We start from the raw sequence: 16,851 nt of genomic DNA, 5'->3' as shown, positions 1-16,851 counted from the left end.
GGGAAATAGGGGTATTAATTTCTCAACAAAAACAGCCTACAATATAACAATTGATATATATTCTAAAAGATGACCATAAAAACAGCAGGAAATGATAATAACATCTTTGGTATCTGTTGATATGTAAATGTTCTAATGCAGTAAACTGTCAGGAAACAGCAGTTTATTTTCGTCTTTTTGGTGTTTAGACATACCAAAAGTGATGCTCTTCAATTTAAAAACCGATAAAGGTTGTAACCAGCTGGTAATGTTTTGACAGAAAAATTAACTTCTGTTGTATATTTGTATACGGTTATTTGTATACATAATTGAACATTTTGATAAGATTTAAGAAAAGTACATAACTTTGTGGTGTTGGGAAACTTATTTCCCTCACCATGTGATTGTTGCATACATGTACGGGTGATCACTTCCAGACAGAGGTAGTTACAATATCTGTACGGGAATGAGGATTATTTATTAGACTGAAATTATTGTATTATTTGCTGGAAATGTGGAATATGAGGAATTTAAAGCCATTCGTGAGTAGTTTTTGATGATTCAGCTGGACAAATGCCGGAAATTATACAGTTTTCTCCCACCTCAAAACAGTACATGGTATATCATGGACACCAAAAGCAAACTATAAAGATCTAAATGCCATAATTTTGTGCATCTTGAAAACTGGAAAGGCTGATCACTTTGAAGCAGATGATAGTGATAGTGTTTAAAAGAATTCTTTGCGACAGTTATACAAGTTGGAACAGGTAATAGTTTAAATTATGAAAGTTTAAAATTACTTCTCGAATAAATCATTTGGCCCGTTCAATAATTTTAATACATCCCCCCTTTCCCTCATATTTTTAGTTACAATGTGAAATTATTCTCTGCAAATGTATGATCTGTGCTGAAAGCAATTTTATACAATTTTATTCCTCATGTTTAAACATTATTTGAATAGGATAATAATTCAAAATAAAAAAAAAAACAAAAAAACTACATGTATCAGACTCAAAAGTTACCAAAAAAAAGAAGATTTGGTTATGATCATGATGATTGCCAATGAGAAAATCACATGTACAACTATCCTCCATATACAAAACAGACCATACATGTCTGTCACCTTATTTATTATGCTTATCATTAATATGTACATGTCAGTAAGGTATGTTCATGTGCCAAAATGAATGTACATGTAGGCAAAATGCGACTACAACTGAATACATTTGCATGTATATTTACATGTAGAATAGATAAATGTATAAAAAGATGTGGCATGAGTGTCAATGATAGATCATGATACAACTCTCCATCCAAGTCACAATTTATAAAAGTAAAGACAATCCTACAGTTATCAGGATAGTCATATGTATGTTTATGTCAGATATACATGTAAACAGTAAGCTTAATTTGTTAAAAATCAGGAACGTCAAATTTAAAAATTTCTGTAATTTTGATTGCTACATATACAGTGTACCTATATTTTATGACATATGAAAGACACATATATATTGAAAAGTGGTTATCATGATTACATATATATATTTTTATTTATCAAAATAAAACTTGTATATCAAATCTTAAGATAATTAGATTCTTAATCCACTATTTAGATGGGATCTTTTGGGACAGCAATACCTTTGTTTCATAAAATTGTTGTTTATTGTCCTTCGTGTCCTTAGAAACTAAATTAGACATGTGATATATACATGATACAATTGCAAGGATTTCAAACTTTTAACATTTAGTTCAAAACTGAAAAAAATATTTTAAAATTAGCACATTTTGAGATCTTGTCATTAGAATTTAGATACATTTGTACATGTACATGTGTGATCCTGAAGCGCATAACATATAAGGTTAATTTGACTCAAATATATCAAGTAAAGTTGTTTAGTAATAAGTTAATCACAATTTACCTTTCTGCTTTAAAGTGTTTATTTAGATCATTTTATACATTAACCTGTCCATTGAAAAATAGAATTAATCATACAAAAAAGTCTTGTAACTTTGAATGTTTTAATGTAGTAAGATGCTAACAGCTCTTATATATTTTCCACTGGTTCTTAAGATAAGAAAATAACTAATTTGATTTTAAATACAATTTTCCAAATTCAATTCAAAGAATCATTGATCACCTTATAATCTGTTATTTCTTTAAACAGATAAAAGATACATCAGATGACAGACTTACATATAGAGGAACCTATACTTAGAGAAATGGATCAACTTGATTTTGAAGTTAACCTACTGCATTAATATGAAAATTCATAAGTGAGTACCAGTATCTCTTAAAGTACATTTTTTACATGTTTATCTATATTTTGATAAAGTACCATATGAGATAAAGTATGTGAAATCTTAAATCCTGTAAATAAACTAGACATTACATCAGTACATAATGTAAATCAGAATAAGAATGCATAACTAGTATCTCAATTGTTTGTAAAACAATTGAAAGGGGTTTCCTGTAAAAGTGATGTTTTCGTATTGTACTTTGTACGACCTTTCGTTTGATATACGACAAGCACACCTTCTGAAACTTTTCGCTTTTTACACTTAATGACCTCATCCGTCTACATTTTTGAGATCGGAATTATGATATATTGAACAGAGTAGATGAGCTTTCGTTTGATATGCGACAACACCATGTTCTTGAAAGTTTGATTTTTGCACTTAATAACCCTATCCAACAAATTTTTGGAGGTTGGGAATTTGATATTTCAAATGTACACATCATGACCTTTCATTTGATATACAACAACCCTACCTTAAAAGAACATTTATTTTTTGCACTCAATGACCCCATTCAACCCATTTTTGGGAGACGTCAATTTGAAATTTGAAATGTACGCTTATGTTCTTTCATTTGATATGCGACAACCTTACCATCTGAGAAATTTGAATGTTTGCACTAAATGACTTCACCCGTCCCCCTGGGATGAAAAGGGGGTTTAAAATTTTCATTTTTAAGTAGAGTACATTTAGACAGTCGGACATTTTTGGACTTATCATATAAAATGTAGAGCTTGTCGAGAGGAACATTTTATACGCTGTATGTATAGAGCAAAGTCTTATCGTTTTCCTAATATTTAAGCTTGAAATTGCAGCGTAATTTGTTTTTGCACTCAGTGACCTTTGACCTTGACTGCATATTGAAGGTCACATGAAATAAAGATTATTGGTGAAGGTCCCAAGTCTCTACGACTTCTGATTCTCGAAATACAATTTTTCTAAAATTATGTACAATTTTTCAAGGGGAATAACTCCTTATTAGAGTTAACAACAAAATGATTGTACATGTTCATTAACATTGCCATCTGTTTCTGTACATGTTGCTGTTTTCAAATCGATACTAGCTTGAATACTTTTTGAGAAAAATGTAAAAGAAAAAAATTGCTTCAAGGAGACTTAACTCTCATAGGGAATGATGAAATCCTATGCAGCCTCATATGGTAACACATCATGATGAGATCTAGCTATTGTCCAAATAAGGTCATGATATCTTTTAAAACATTTAAGGGGGGCCATGTTAAAAAAAAAAAAATAGGAGGTAACTTCTTAAGGGGATGATGAAATCCTACAAAAGTTCATTTGTTAAAAGTTCATGATGAGGTCTATCAATGATCCATATTTGGTCTTGATAACTTCAACAGAAAGGGGATGAGGCCTTGTCAAACAAATGTTGGAAGAAAAAAAAGAAAAAGAAAACTAGTATCTCAATTGTTTGTAAAACAATTGAAAGGTCTTTCCTGAAAAATTGATGTTTTCGTAATGTTCTTTGTACGACCTTTCGTTTGATATACGACAAGCATACCTTTTGAAACTTTTCGCGTTTTACACTTAATGACCTCATCCGCCTACATTTTTGAGATCGGAAGTATTATATATGTAACACAGGGTAGATGAGCTTTCATTTGATATGCGACAACGTCATGTTCTAAAAAGTTTGATTTTTGCACTTAATAACCCCATCCAACTAATTTTTGGAGGTTGGGAATTTGATATTTCAAATGTACACATCATGACCTTTCATTTGATATACAACAACCCTATCGTAAATGAAAATTTATTTTTTGCACTCAATGACCCCATTCAACCAATTTTTTGGGGACGTTATTTTAAAATTTGAAATGTACGATTTATGTTCTTTCATTTGATATGCGACAACCTTACCATCTGAGAAATTTGAATGTTTGCACTAAATGACCCCAACCGTCCCCCTGGGATGAATAGGGGGTTTAAAATTTTAATTTTTAAGTAGAGTTTATTAAGACCTTCAATTTGATATATCAGATGACACCATTTGACAAAGTGCAAATAATGATGCAATATCAACTATATAAATAGAAGTTATGAAACTTAAAAAGTCAATGCAAAACTTGAAAATTTCAAATTGAATTTTTGGTGTTTTTTTCAATGGAATGTTTTTGGTATTTGGTCAAACATATAACTATGTTAACCTCTTCAATTTCTTAAACATTTAGTGGTAAGCTGTTGTTGATTCAGAAATACAGGCCGCCGCTTGCAGAATTTCAAACTGCATTATCTCTAAAACAACAATAGATATCTCAAATCTGTTAAATGGTAAATGATCTGCAGTTAAAGGACAACATTATAGAAAAAGAATTGGGACAATTTCAAAGTTCACCAAGGTCACAATTAATCATCAAATATATGATGCAATACCAAACTTGAGAACCGGAAGTCGTAGAGACATGGGACTATCACCATTCAACTCAGGACCACTTGACCTTTCAAATATTTAAAGGTCAAGGTCATAGTATTATGTGAAGGTCAAGGTGAAATTTCATCATGACCTGACATTGACCTCAAATTGAAGGTCTTGAATTACTGATCATCTTTGCCGTTTATAGTAGGTTGATATCTGTTACCTTTAAAAAGATATACACACAATACTATATTTTTAAGAATCATCCCGTTGTAACTTTTAAACAGACGGTCAGACATATTTGGGCTTATTGCATAAAATGTAGAGCTCGTCGAGAGGAACAATTTACACGCTGTATGTATGCAGCAAAGTCTTATCGTTTTCCTAATATATAAGCTTGAAATTGCAGTGTAATTTTATTTTGCACTCGGTAACCTTTGACCTTGGGTGCATATTGAAGTTCACATGAATTCAAGATTATTGGTCAAGGTTCAAGGTCTCTATGACTTCCGGTTCTGAAAATAGAATTTTTCAAAAATTATTTATAATTTTTAAAGGGAAATAACTCCTTATAAGGATAAGTAACAAATTGATTGTTTATGTTTATAAACATTGCCATCTGTTGTTGTACATGCTGTCATTTTCAATTACATTCTATCTCTAATACTTTTTGAGAAAAATGCAAATATTAAAAATTGCTATAAGGGGATATAACTCTCAAAGGGGATGATGAAATCATATGCAGCATCATGTGGTAATACATCATGATGATATCTACCTATTGTCCATATAAGGTCATGATATCTTTTAAAACATTAAAGGGGGGCCATGTTGAAAAAAATCAATAAAAGGGAGATAACTTCTAAAGGGGATGATGAAATCCTACAAAAGTTCATCTTGTAAAAGTTCATGATGAGGTCTATCGATGGTCTATATTTGGTCTTGATAACTTCAACAGAAAGGGGAGAAGGCCCTGTCAAAAAAATGTTGGAAGAAAAAAAAGAAAAAGAAAAAAAAGAAAAAGAAAAAAGAAAAAGAAAAAACATTAGAAAAACAATAAGGTCTTTCCCATGTAGGGGAAAGACCTTAAAAAACACTAGTATCTCAATTGTTTGTAAAACAATTGAAAGGTCTTTCCTGTAAAAGTGATGTTTTCGTAATGTTCTTTGTACGACCTTTCGTTTGATATACGACAAGCATACCTTCTGAAACTTTTCGCGTTTTACACTTAATGACCTTATCCGCCTACATTTTTGAGATCGGAAGTATGATATATGTAACACAGGGCAGATGAGCTTTCATTTGACATGCGACAATGCCATGTTCTAAAAAGGTTGATTTATGCACTTTATAACCCCATCCAATCAATTTTTGGAGGATGGGAATTTGATATTTCAAATGTACACATCATGACCTTTCATTTGATATACAACAACCCTATCGTAAAAGAAAATGTATTTTTTGCACTCAATGACCCTATCCAACCAATTTTTGGGGTCGTCAATTTGAAATTTGAAATGTACGCTTTATGTTCTTTCATTTGATAAGCGACAACCTGACCATCTGAGAAATTTGAATTTTTGCACTAAATGGTCCCAACCTTCCACCTGGGATGAAAAAGAGGTTAAAATGTTCATTTTTAAGTAGAGTGTATTGAGACCTTCAATTTGATATATCAGATGACCCCATTTGATAAAGTGCAAAAAATGATGATATATCAACTAATATATAAATAGAAGTTATGAAACTTACAAAGTCAATGCAAAACTTGAAAATTTCAAATTGATTTTTTGGTGTTTGTTTCCATGGAATGTTTTTGGTATTTTGTCAAACATATAACTATGTTAACCTCTTCAATTTCGTAAACATTTTAAGTAGTAGGCTCTTGTTGAATCAGAAATACATGCCTCCGCTCGCAAAACTTCAAACTGAATTATCTCTAAAACGACAATAGATATCTCAAATCTGTTAAATGATAAATGATCTACAGTTGAAGGACAACAATATAGAAAAAGAATTGGGACAATTTCAAAGTTCACCAAGGTTACAATTAATCATAAAACATATGATGCAATACCAAACTTAAGAACCGGAAGTCGTAGAGACATGGGACTAGCGCCATTCAACTCAGGACCACTTAACCTTTTAAATATCACAAGGTCAAGATCATTGTATACTGTGAAGGTCAAGGTGAAATTTTGTCATGACCTGACTTTGACCTCAAATTGAAGGTCTTGAATTACTGATTATCTTTGCAGTTTATAGTAGGTTGATATCTGATATTTGTTACCTTTAAAAAGATATACACAAAATACTACCCTTTTAAGAATCATCCCGAATTAACTTTTGAACAGACCGTCAGACATTTTTGGTCTTACTCTATGAAATGTAGAGCTCGTCGAGAGGAACATTTTATACGCTGTATGTATGCAGCAAAGTCTTATCGTTTTCCTAATATGTAAGCTTGAAATTGCAGCGTAATTTTTTTTTGCACTCTGTGACCTTTGACCTTGGGTGCATATTGAAGGTCACAAGAATTAAAGATTATTGGTGAAGGTTCCAGGTCTCTATGACTTCCGGTTCTCGAAATAGAATTTTTCAAAAAATATGTTCATTTTTTCAAGGGAAATAACTCCTTATAAGGGTAAATAACAAAATTATTGTACATGTCCATTAACATTGTTATCTGTTCCTGTACATGTTGCCGTTTTTAAATCGATTCTATCTTTTATACTTTTTGAAAAAAATGCAAAGGAAAGAAATTGTTTTAAGGGGATATAACTCTCATAGGGGACAATGAAATCCTATGCAGCCTCATATGGTAACACATAATGATGAGATGTACATTTTGTCCAAATAAGGTCATGATATCTTTAAAAACCACGAGGGGATCCATGTTAAAAAAAATCAATAAAAGGGAGATAACTTCTTAAGGGGATGATGAAATCCTACAAAAGTTCATCAGGTAACAGTTCATAATGAGGTCTATCGATGGTGCAATTTTGATATGGATAACTCCAATAGAAGCGGTAGGAGGGCGTGCCAAACAAATGCTTGAAGTAAAAGAAAAAGAAAAAAAAAACATTAGAAAAAATATACGACAAGCATACCTTCTAAAACTTTTGGCTTTTAACACTTTAATGACCTCATCCGCCTACATTTTTGAGGTCCGGAATTTGATATTTCAAATGTACACATCATGACCTTTCATTTGATATACAACAACCCTATCTTAAAAGAAAATTTATTTCTTGCACTCAATAACCCCATCCAACCCATTTTTGGGAGACGTCAATTTGAAATTTGAAATGTACACTTTATGTTCTTCCATTTGATATGCGACAACCTTACCATCTGAGAAATTTGAATGTTTGCACTAAAAGACGCCACCCGTCCCCCGGAGATGAAAAGTGGGTTTAAAATTTTCATTTTTAAGTAGAGTTTATTAAGACCTTCAATTTGATATATCAGATGACCCCATTTGACAAAGTGTAAATAATGATGCAATATCAACTATATAAATAGAAGTTATGAAACTTACAAAGTCAATGCAAAACATGAAAATTTCAAATTGATTTTTTGGTGTTTTTTTCCATGGAATGTTTTTGGTATTTGGTCAAACATTATAACTATGTCAATCTCTTCAATTTCTAAAACATTTTAAGTGTTAAGCTCTTGATGATTCAGAAATACATGCCTCCGCTCGCAAAACTTCAAACTGCATTATCTCTAAAACGACAATAGATATCTCAAATCTGTTCAATGATAAATGATCTACAGTTAAAGGACAACATTATAGAAAAAGAATTTGGACAATATCAAAGTTCACCGAGGTCACAATTAATCATCAAATATATGATGCAATACAAAACTTGAGAACCGGAAGTCGTAGAGACATGGGACCAGGGTTTCCCCTGGGTGAATTATTTTTTTCGCCACCTCTTTCGCCAAAACAATATATTTTTCGCCACTTTATTATTTTTTTCGCCAAGTAACATAACTATATTTTTCGTATAAAATTTACCTTTTTTTTATACCCACCCCCTCCCCTCCCTTAAATAAGATGATTTTGTCCCATTGTGTCTATGATTATTCTCTCAAACTTATTTTAGAGTCTATATTTTAAATGAATTTGGATAGATTTCTTCATAACGACAGTTTTTGTTTCTTGACCATCGTAAATGAAAAAGTTGAGACTTTAAAACTATGCTTGAAACACGCGTGTCACTCAAACGACTTTAAAGTAGTCTCCCTAACCAATAATCTATATTAAGCCAAATGATAATTGAAGTTTTAAATCGGAGATTTTTCTTGCTTTTGCACATTTTTCGTCACAAAACAGCTGTCTTTTCTAAGCTATCTTTAAAAGGAGAGGAGACGTCCAAAGTTTGCTTCAAACACGTGCGGTGCAAAGTGGCAAATCAATTCTGTATGTGACATTTAGCGGAAGCCATTTAACCATATTATTTTGTCAAACAATTCAATCAACACCTTTATTAATTAGTCCTTTGTTGTCGATAGCTTTTAAATGCAATCAGCTGATTATTAATTTTTTGTCAAAATTTTAATGAGGTCAAGGTGAATTCCGAGTATTGTCTGATCGGGTAAATCCGAGAAACTCGAGAAAAAAAGTAAATAAACAAGATGGAGGAAAATAAATCGTTATATATATTTCTTTCGCCAAATTCTTTCGCAAATGACGAATTTTTATCGCCACAATTATTATTTTTTCGCAAATTGCGAAAATGGCGACCGCCAGCGGAAACCCTGCATGGGACTATCATCATTCAACTCAGGACCGTTTGACCTTTCAAATATCACAAGGTCAAGGTCATAGTATAATGTGAAGGTCAAGGTGAAATTTCATCATGACCTGACATTGACCTCAAATTGAAGGTCTTGAATTACTGATCATCTTTTCAGTTTATAGTAGGTTGATATCTGTTACCTTTAAAAAGATATACACAAAATACTATACTTTTAATAATCATCCCGTTGTAACTTTTGAACAGACGGTCGGACATTTTTGGGCTTATTATATAAAATGTAGAGTTCGTCGAGAGGAACATTTTATACGCTGTATGTAGGCAGCAAAGTCTTATCGTTTTCCAAATATGTAAGCTTGAAATTGCAGCGTAATTTTTTTTTGCACTCTGTGACCTTTGACCTTGGGTGCATATTGAAGGTTACATGAATTAAAGATTATTGGTGAAGGTTCCAAGTCTCTACGACTTCCAGTTCTTTAGATAGATTTTTTCTAAAATTGTATACAATTTTTCAAGGGGAATAACTCCTTATAAGGGTTAATAACAAAAGGATTGTATATGTTCATTAACATTGCCATCTGTTCCTGTACATGTTGCCGTTTTCAAATCGATTCTATCTCTAACATGTTTTGAGAAATGAGCAAAGGAAAGAAATTGTTTCAAGGGGAAATAACTCTCAAAGGGGATAATGAAATTCTATGCAGCCTCATATGGTAATACACCATGATGAGATGTACCTATTGTCCAAATAAGATCACGATATCTTTAAAAACAACGAGGGGGGCCATGTTGAAAAAATCAATAAAAGGGAGATAACTTCTAAAGGGAATGATGAAATCCTACACAGCCTCATCTGGTAATACTTCATAATAAGGTCTACCGATGGTCCATATTTGGTTTTGATAACTCCAATAGAAACGAGGGGAGGCCATGTCAAACAAATGCTGGATGAAAAAAAAAAACTAGTATCTCAATTGTTTGTAAAACAATTGAAAGGTCTTTCCTGTAAAAGTGATGCTTTCATAATGTACTTTGTACGACCTTTCGTTTGATATACGACAAGCATACCTTCTGAAACTTTTTACTTTTATCACTTACGGTAATGACCTCATCCGCCTACATTTTTGAGATCGGAATAATTATATATGTAACATAGAGTAGATGAGCTTTCATTTGATATGCGACAACGCCATATTCTAGAAAGTTTGATTTTTGCACTCAATAACCCTATCTTACTAATTTTTGGAGGTCAGGAATTTGCTATTTGAAATGTACACATCATGACCTTTCATTTGATATACAACAACCCTACCTTAAAAGAACATTTATTTTTTGCACTCAATGACCCCATCCAACTCATTTTTGGGAGACGTCAATTTGAAATTTGAAATGTTCGCTTTATGTTCTTTCATTTGATATGCGACAAACTTACCATCTGAGAAATTTGAATGTTTGCACAAAATGACCCCACCCGTCTCCCTTGGATGAAAAGGGGGTTTCAAATTTTCATTTTTAAGCAGAGTTTATTAAGACCTTCAATTTGATATATCAGATGACCCCATTTGACAAAGTGCAAATAATGATGCAATATCAACTATATAAATAGAAATTATGAAACTTACAAAGTCAATGCAAAACATGAAAATTTCAAATTGAATTTTTGGTGTTTTTTTCCATGGAATGTTTTTGGTATTTGGTCAAACATATAACTATGTCAACCTCTTCAATTTCTTAAACATTTTAAGTGGTAAGCTCTTGATGATTCAGAAATACATGCCTCCGCTCGCAAAACTTAAAACTGCATTATCTCTAAAACGACAATAGATATCTCAAATCTGTTAAATGATAAATGATCTACAGTTAAAGGACAACATTATAGAAAAAGAATTAAGACAATTTTAGAGTTCACTAAGGTCACAATTAATCATCAAATATATGATGCAAGACAAAACTTGAGAACCGGAAGTCGTAAAGACATGGGACTATCACCATTCAACTCAGGATCACTTGACCTTTTAAATATCACAAGGTCAAGGTCATAGTATAATGTGAAGGTCAAGGTGAAATTTCATCATGACCTGACATTGACCTCAAATTGAAGGTCTTGAACTACTGATCATCTTTTAAGTTTATAGTAGGTTGATATCTGTTAACTTTAAAAAGATATACACACAATACTATACTTTTAAGAATCATCCCGTCGTAACTTTTGAACAGACGGTCGGACTCTTTTGAGCTCAGTGTATAAAATGTAGAGCTCGTCGAGAGACACATTTTATACGCTGTAAGTATGCAGCAAACTCTTATCGTTTTCTTAATATGGAAGCTTAAAATTGCAGTGTAATTTTTTTTTGCACTCGGTGACCTTTGACCTTGTTTGCAAATTAAAGGTCATATGAACTTAAGATTATTGGTGTAGGTCCCAAGTCTTTACGACTTCCGGTTCTCGAGATACAATTTTTCAAAAATTGTGTATATTTTTTTAAGGGAAATAACTCCTTATAAGGGTTAACATCAAAATGAGTGTATATGTTAATTAACATTGCCATCTGGTCTTGTACTTGTTGCCGTTTTCAAATGGATTCTATCTTAAATACTTTTTGAGAAAAATGTAAAAGAAAGAAATTGCTTCAAGGAGACATAACTCTCATAGGGAATGATGAAATCATTAGCAGCCTCATATGGTAACACATCATGCTGAGATCTAACTATTGTCTAAATAAAGTCATGATATCTTCAAAAACAACGAGGGGGGGCCATGTCGAAAAAAACCAATAAAAGGGAGATAACTTCTAAAGGGGATGATGAAATCCTACACAGCCTCATCTGGTAATACCTCATAATGAGGTCTACCGATGGTCCATATTTGGTCTTGATAACTCTAATAGAAACGAGGGGAGGCCATGTCAAACAAATGCTGGATGAAAAAAAAAAAAACTAGTATCTCAATTGTTTGTAAAACAATTGAAAGGTCTTTCCTGTAAAAGTGAAGTTTTCATATTGTACTTTGTACGACCTTTCGTTTGATATACGACAAGCATACCTTCTGAAGCTTTTCGCTTTTAACACTTAATGACCTCATCCGCCTACATTTGTGAGATCGGAATTATGATATATGGAACAGAGTAGATGAGCTTTCATTTGATATGCGACAACACCATATTCTATAAAGTTTGATTTTCGCACTTAATTACCCTATCCAACTAATTTATGGAGGTCCGGAATTTGATATTTCAAATGTACACATCATGACCTTTCATTTGATATACAACAACCCTACCTTAAAAGAACATTTATTTTTTGCACTCAATGACCCCATCCAACCCATTTTTGGGAGACGTCAATTTGAAATTTGAAATGTACGCTTTATGTTCTTTCATTTGATATGCGACAACCTTACCATCTGAGAAATTTGAATGTTTGCACTAAATGACCCCACCCGTCCCCCTGGGATGAAAAGGAGGTTTAAAATTTTCATTTTTAAGTAGAGTTTATTAAGACCTTCAATTTGATATATCAGATGACCCCATTTGACAAAGTGCAAATAATGATGCAATATCAACGATATAAATAGAAGTTATGAAACTGACAAAGTCAATGCAAAACTTGAAAATTTCAAATTGATTTTTTGGTGTTTTTTTCCATGGAATGTTTCTGGTATTTGGTCAAACATATAACTATGTCAACCTCTTCAATTTCTAAAACATTTTAAGTGGTAAGCTCTTGATGATTCAGAAATACATGCCTCCGCTCGCAAAACTTCAAACTGCATTATCTCTAAAACGACAATAGATATCTCAAATCTGTTAAATGATAAATGATCTACAGTTGAAGGACAACATCATAGAAAAGAATTGTGACAATTTCAATGTTCACCAAGGTCACAATTAATCATCAAATATATGATGCAATACCAAACTTGAGAACCGGAAGTCGTAGAGACATCGGACTATCACCATTCAAGACCACTTGACCTTTCAAATATCACAAGGTTAAGGTCATAGTATAATGTGAAGGTCAAGGTGAAATTTCATCATGACCTGACATTGACCTCAAATTGAAGGTCTTGCATTACTGATCATCTTTTCAGTTGATAGTAGGTTGATATCTGTTACCTTTAAAAAGATATACACAAAATACTATACTTTTAATAATCATCCCATTGTAACTTTTGAACAGACGGTCGGACATTTTTGGGCTTATTATATAAAATGTAGAGTTCGTCGAAAGGAACATTTTATACGCTGTATGTAGGCAGCAAAGTCTTATCGTTTTCCTAATATGTAAGCTTGAAATTGCAGCGTAATTTTTTTTTGCACTCTGTGACCTTTGACCTTGGGTGTATATTGAAGGTCACATGAATTAAAAATTATTGGTGAAAGTCCCAAGTCTCTACGACTTCCAGTTCTTGAAATAGATTTTTTCTAAAATTTTATACAATTTTTCAAGGGGAATAACTTCTTATAAGGGTTAATAACAAAATGATTGTATATGTTCATTCACATTGCCATCTGTTCCTGTACATGTTGCCGTTTTCAAATCGATTCTATCTCTAACATTTTTTGAGAAATGAGCAAAGGAAAGAAATTGTTTCAAGGGGAAATAACTCTCAAAGGGGATGATAAAATTCTATGCAGCCTCATATGGTAATACATCATGATGAGATGTACCTATTGTCCAAATAAGATCATGATATCTTTAAAAACAACGAGGGGGGGCAATGTTGAAAAAAATCAATAAAAGGGAGATAACTTCTAAAGGGGATGATGAAATCCTACAAAAGTTCATCTGGTATGAGTTCATGATGAGGTATATCAATGATCCATATTTTGTCTTGATAACTTCAACAGAAAGAGGATGAGGCCTTGTCAAACAAATGTTGGAAGAAAAAAAAGAAAAAAAAGAAAAAGAAAAAAAAACATTAGAAAAACAATAAGGTCTTTACTCACGTAGGGGAAAGACCTTTACAATAAGGTCTTTCCTCGCTGAGAGGAAAGACCTTAACAAATGAATTGTTAAACATTTTAATATGACCAGTGTCAGCTTAATTTAAGAACAAATTAAAACACAGATGACACACACATAAAAATTAATGAGACCAAGTGTGTATTTTCCAGATATGCAAGAAGGGTTTTAATCTCTCAATACAAATGTATTTGAAGTCCTGAATGTGAAATCTTCTAAAAATTATACTAAACTTCAAATATGTGTACTTGAATATATATATGTATATAATATTAAAATTCATCTTATTTAATATAATTAATTTAAAACATTTTCAAGCAAAAAACTGATGTATAAATGTATAGCTTGACTATTCCTTCATTTGTTTTCAGGTGACTGAGCTTAAAGAAAATCACACATGAAACTGTAACCAGTTTGGGAGACTCATACAACAGAACATTTCAATACCTATTAAGTTTTTTATGTATATGCTTGACTTTTGGTAATATTTTGGAAGTTACTTTAAAATGTTGAAAATGACAATTTTGATAGAGGACAATTTTAAGAATATCAACTTAGTTGTTTATGAATCTTTATCTTTTAAAATATTACTGGGTGTCTGAAAGAATATTTCAAAATTTTCTGAAACTATTTAGATATTTATCATGTTTCATGTGTTTATATAGGCAAATATTTATACATGTCATTTATGTTATGCAAGGGTTTATATGAATTTCTAAAAAGATGTATATATATAACGTGACAGTACCCAAATTGCACCTATTTTGACAGTTTTTTCACCTACGTTTTTTTATGATCAAGAAAAAAATGCCCATACTGTGTTTATTTTGTAGCCCTATCCTTCGTTATTGTATAGGTACACCAATTTGATTTTTAATCCATATTGAGTCATAAAAAAATGGGTTTGAATCAACCTCCAAACTATCCATTATTCTGTAATGAGGAGTACCCAAATTGCATCCATGCTTAAATTCACATCGTCAAAAGTCTAATAACCGAGCTTTTGTTTAATTTCTTCAAACATTTTGAACAATTGGATATTAGTCCGTGCTTACTCTTCATATTTTTCAAAATGGATACTTACAATATATTGTATTTGCTAATTTTAAAAAGATGACGTTTTGATGACGTCGCATGGTGACGTTTTCGTACATTTTGCTTTTTCAGTAAACAGTCCATCTGTTGATAAATACTGTGAACGTTTTGTGTATATCTAAATATGTTTACCTATGTTGTAAGACGTGCATAGTATCAAATCATATAAATACAAATTGTTTAGTCTCTAGGAAATCTTGTAAGATTTTCGTCTAAATTTTCTAAATAGATGCAATTTGGGTACTCGGTGCAATTTGGGTACCCTTACGTTATGTGTTGATAAAATAAGTTCCAAATTATTACAGAGTAACAGAAAATGGGATCAATTTATATTAAAACAAATCTGTTAAAAGGGAATGAAAAGTCAAAAATTGTATTTTTTAAAATAATTGTGTTAACATTTTTGTGCTATTTAGAAATATGTACACAAAAAAAAACCTTTAATATAAGTATCAATGTAGTATGCCCTTGTTATTTTTTGTTTTGTGCAGTACATGCATTTGAATCTTGATCAAAATGTATGGATTGAATTACTAAACAGAATAAACTAATTGTTATGTTAACACTGTTGCTAAGTATATGTCACATTTAATCAGGCCAAGTTATCCGTCTTATTAACAAAGGAGGTTTGATATGATTGCCAATTTCAAGGCTACATGTACCTATCACAGTTCTCTTTAGGCCATAATCATTGTGATGTATGGAAATAATTCTCTGTTGTCATATTCTGACTTTTATACAAACCAAGTGATGAAAATAAAGGGTGCTTCTATTTCCAAAGGTTTTGAAGAAACTGCTATGGAACACAATAAAAATCAGAAGATGTAGTATAACAGTGTCGGATCCAGAAATTTTCATAAGAGGGGGCCCACTGACTGACCTAAGGGGGCCCCCTCCAGTCACGCTTCAGTGATTCCCTATATGACCCCCTGCCCCCCCTAAATCCGCCTCTGCATAATTGTAATCAGACAACTCTCCATTAAGAGACCATACAATGTAAAAGTTTATAGTAATAGGTACAGCCTTCAATAAAGAATTTAACCACTCTGCATAATCATATTTGATTTTGCAAAAACAAAGAGCATGCTTATTTATAGATTTTGTCACTATCAATTATATACGTGCATGTACTAATGTATTCATGTGATGTCTGTCCTTGATTTGAAATCCCCCCCCCCAAAAAAAAAAAAAAATATAAATGGAAAAGATCCATGGTCATGATGTTCATGCCAGTTGGGAGTTCAAAATATATAAGGTTAAGAAATTAGGATCTAATCATTTATTATTATTTTCTTAAATTTTCTCAATTTTTCTTATTTTAGCATTTTTTTACCTTATTTTTTTTTTAAATCAAAAAGATACCAAAAATTTCAT

At 31.9% G+C, this 16,851-nt stretch overlaps 1 long non-coding RNA gene across 1 annotated transcript; it reads left to right on the top strand.

The window, feature by feature from the left end:
* The first annotated feature begins 264 nt into the window (after nucleotides 1-264).
* Nucleotides 265-16,040, top strand: LOC139482383 (uncharacterized). The gene is made up of 3 exons (XR_011654843.1): nucleotides 265-746; nucleotides 2,145-2,253; nucleotides 14,754-16,040. It is a non-coding gene; the product is annotated as an uncharacterized lncRNA (long non-coding RNA).
* The last annotated feature ends 811 nt before the right edge of the window (nucleotides 16,041-16,851 follow it).

This window comes from Mytilus edulis, chromosome 7 (genome assembly GCF_963676685.1).
Source record: "Mytilus edulis chromosome 7, xbMytEdul2.2, whole genome shotgun sequence".
NCBI classification, from domain to species: domain Eukaryota; kingdom Metazoa; phylum Mollusca; class Bivalvia; order Mytilida; family Mytilidae; genus Mytilus; species Mytilus edulis.
The sequence above is the reverse complement of the archived record's forward strand: the minus strand, read 5'-3'. Positions and strand labels throughout refer to the sequence as shown.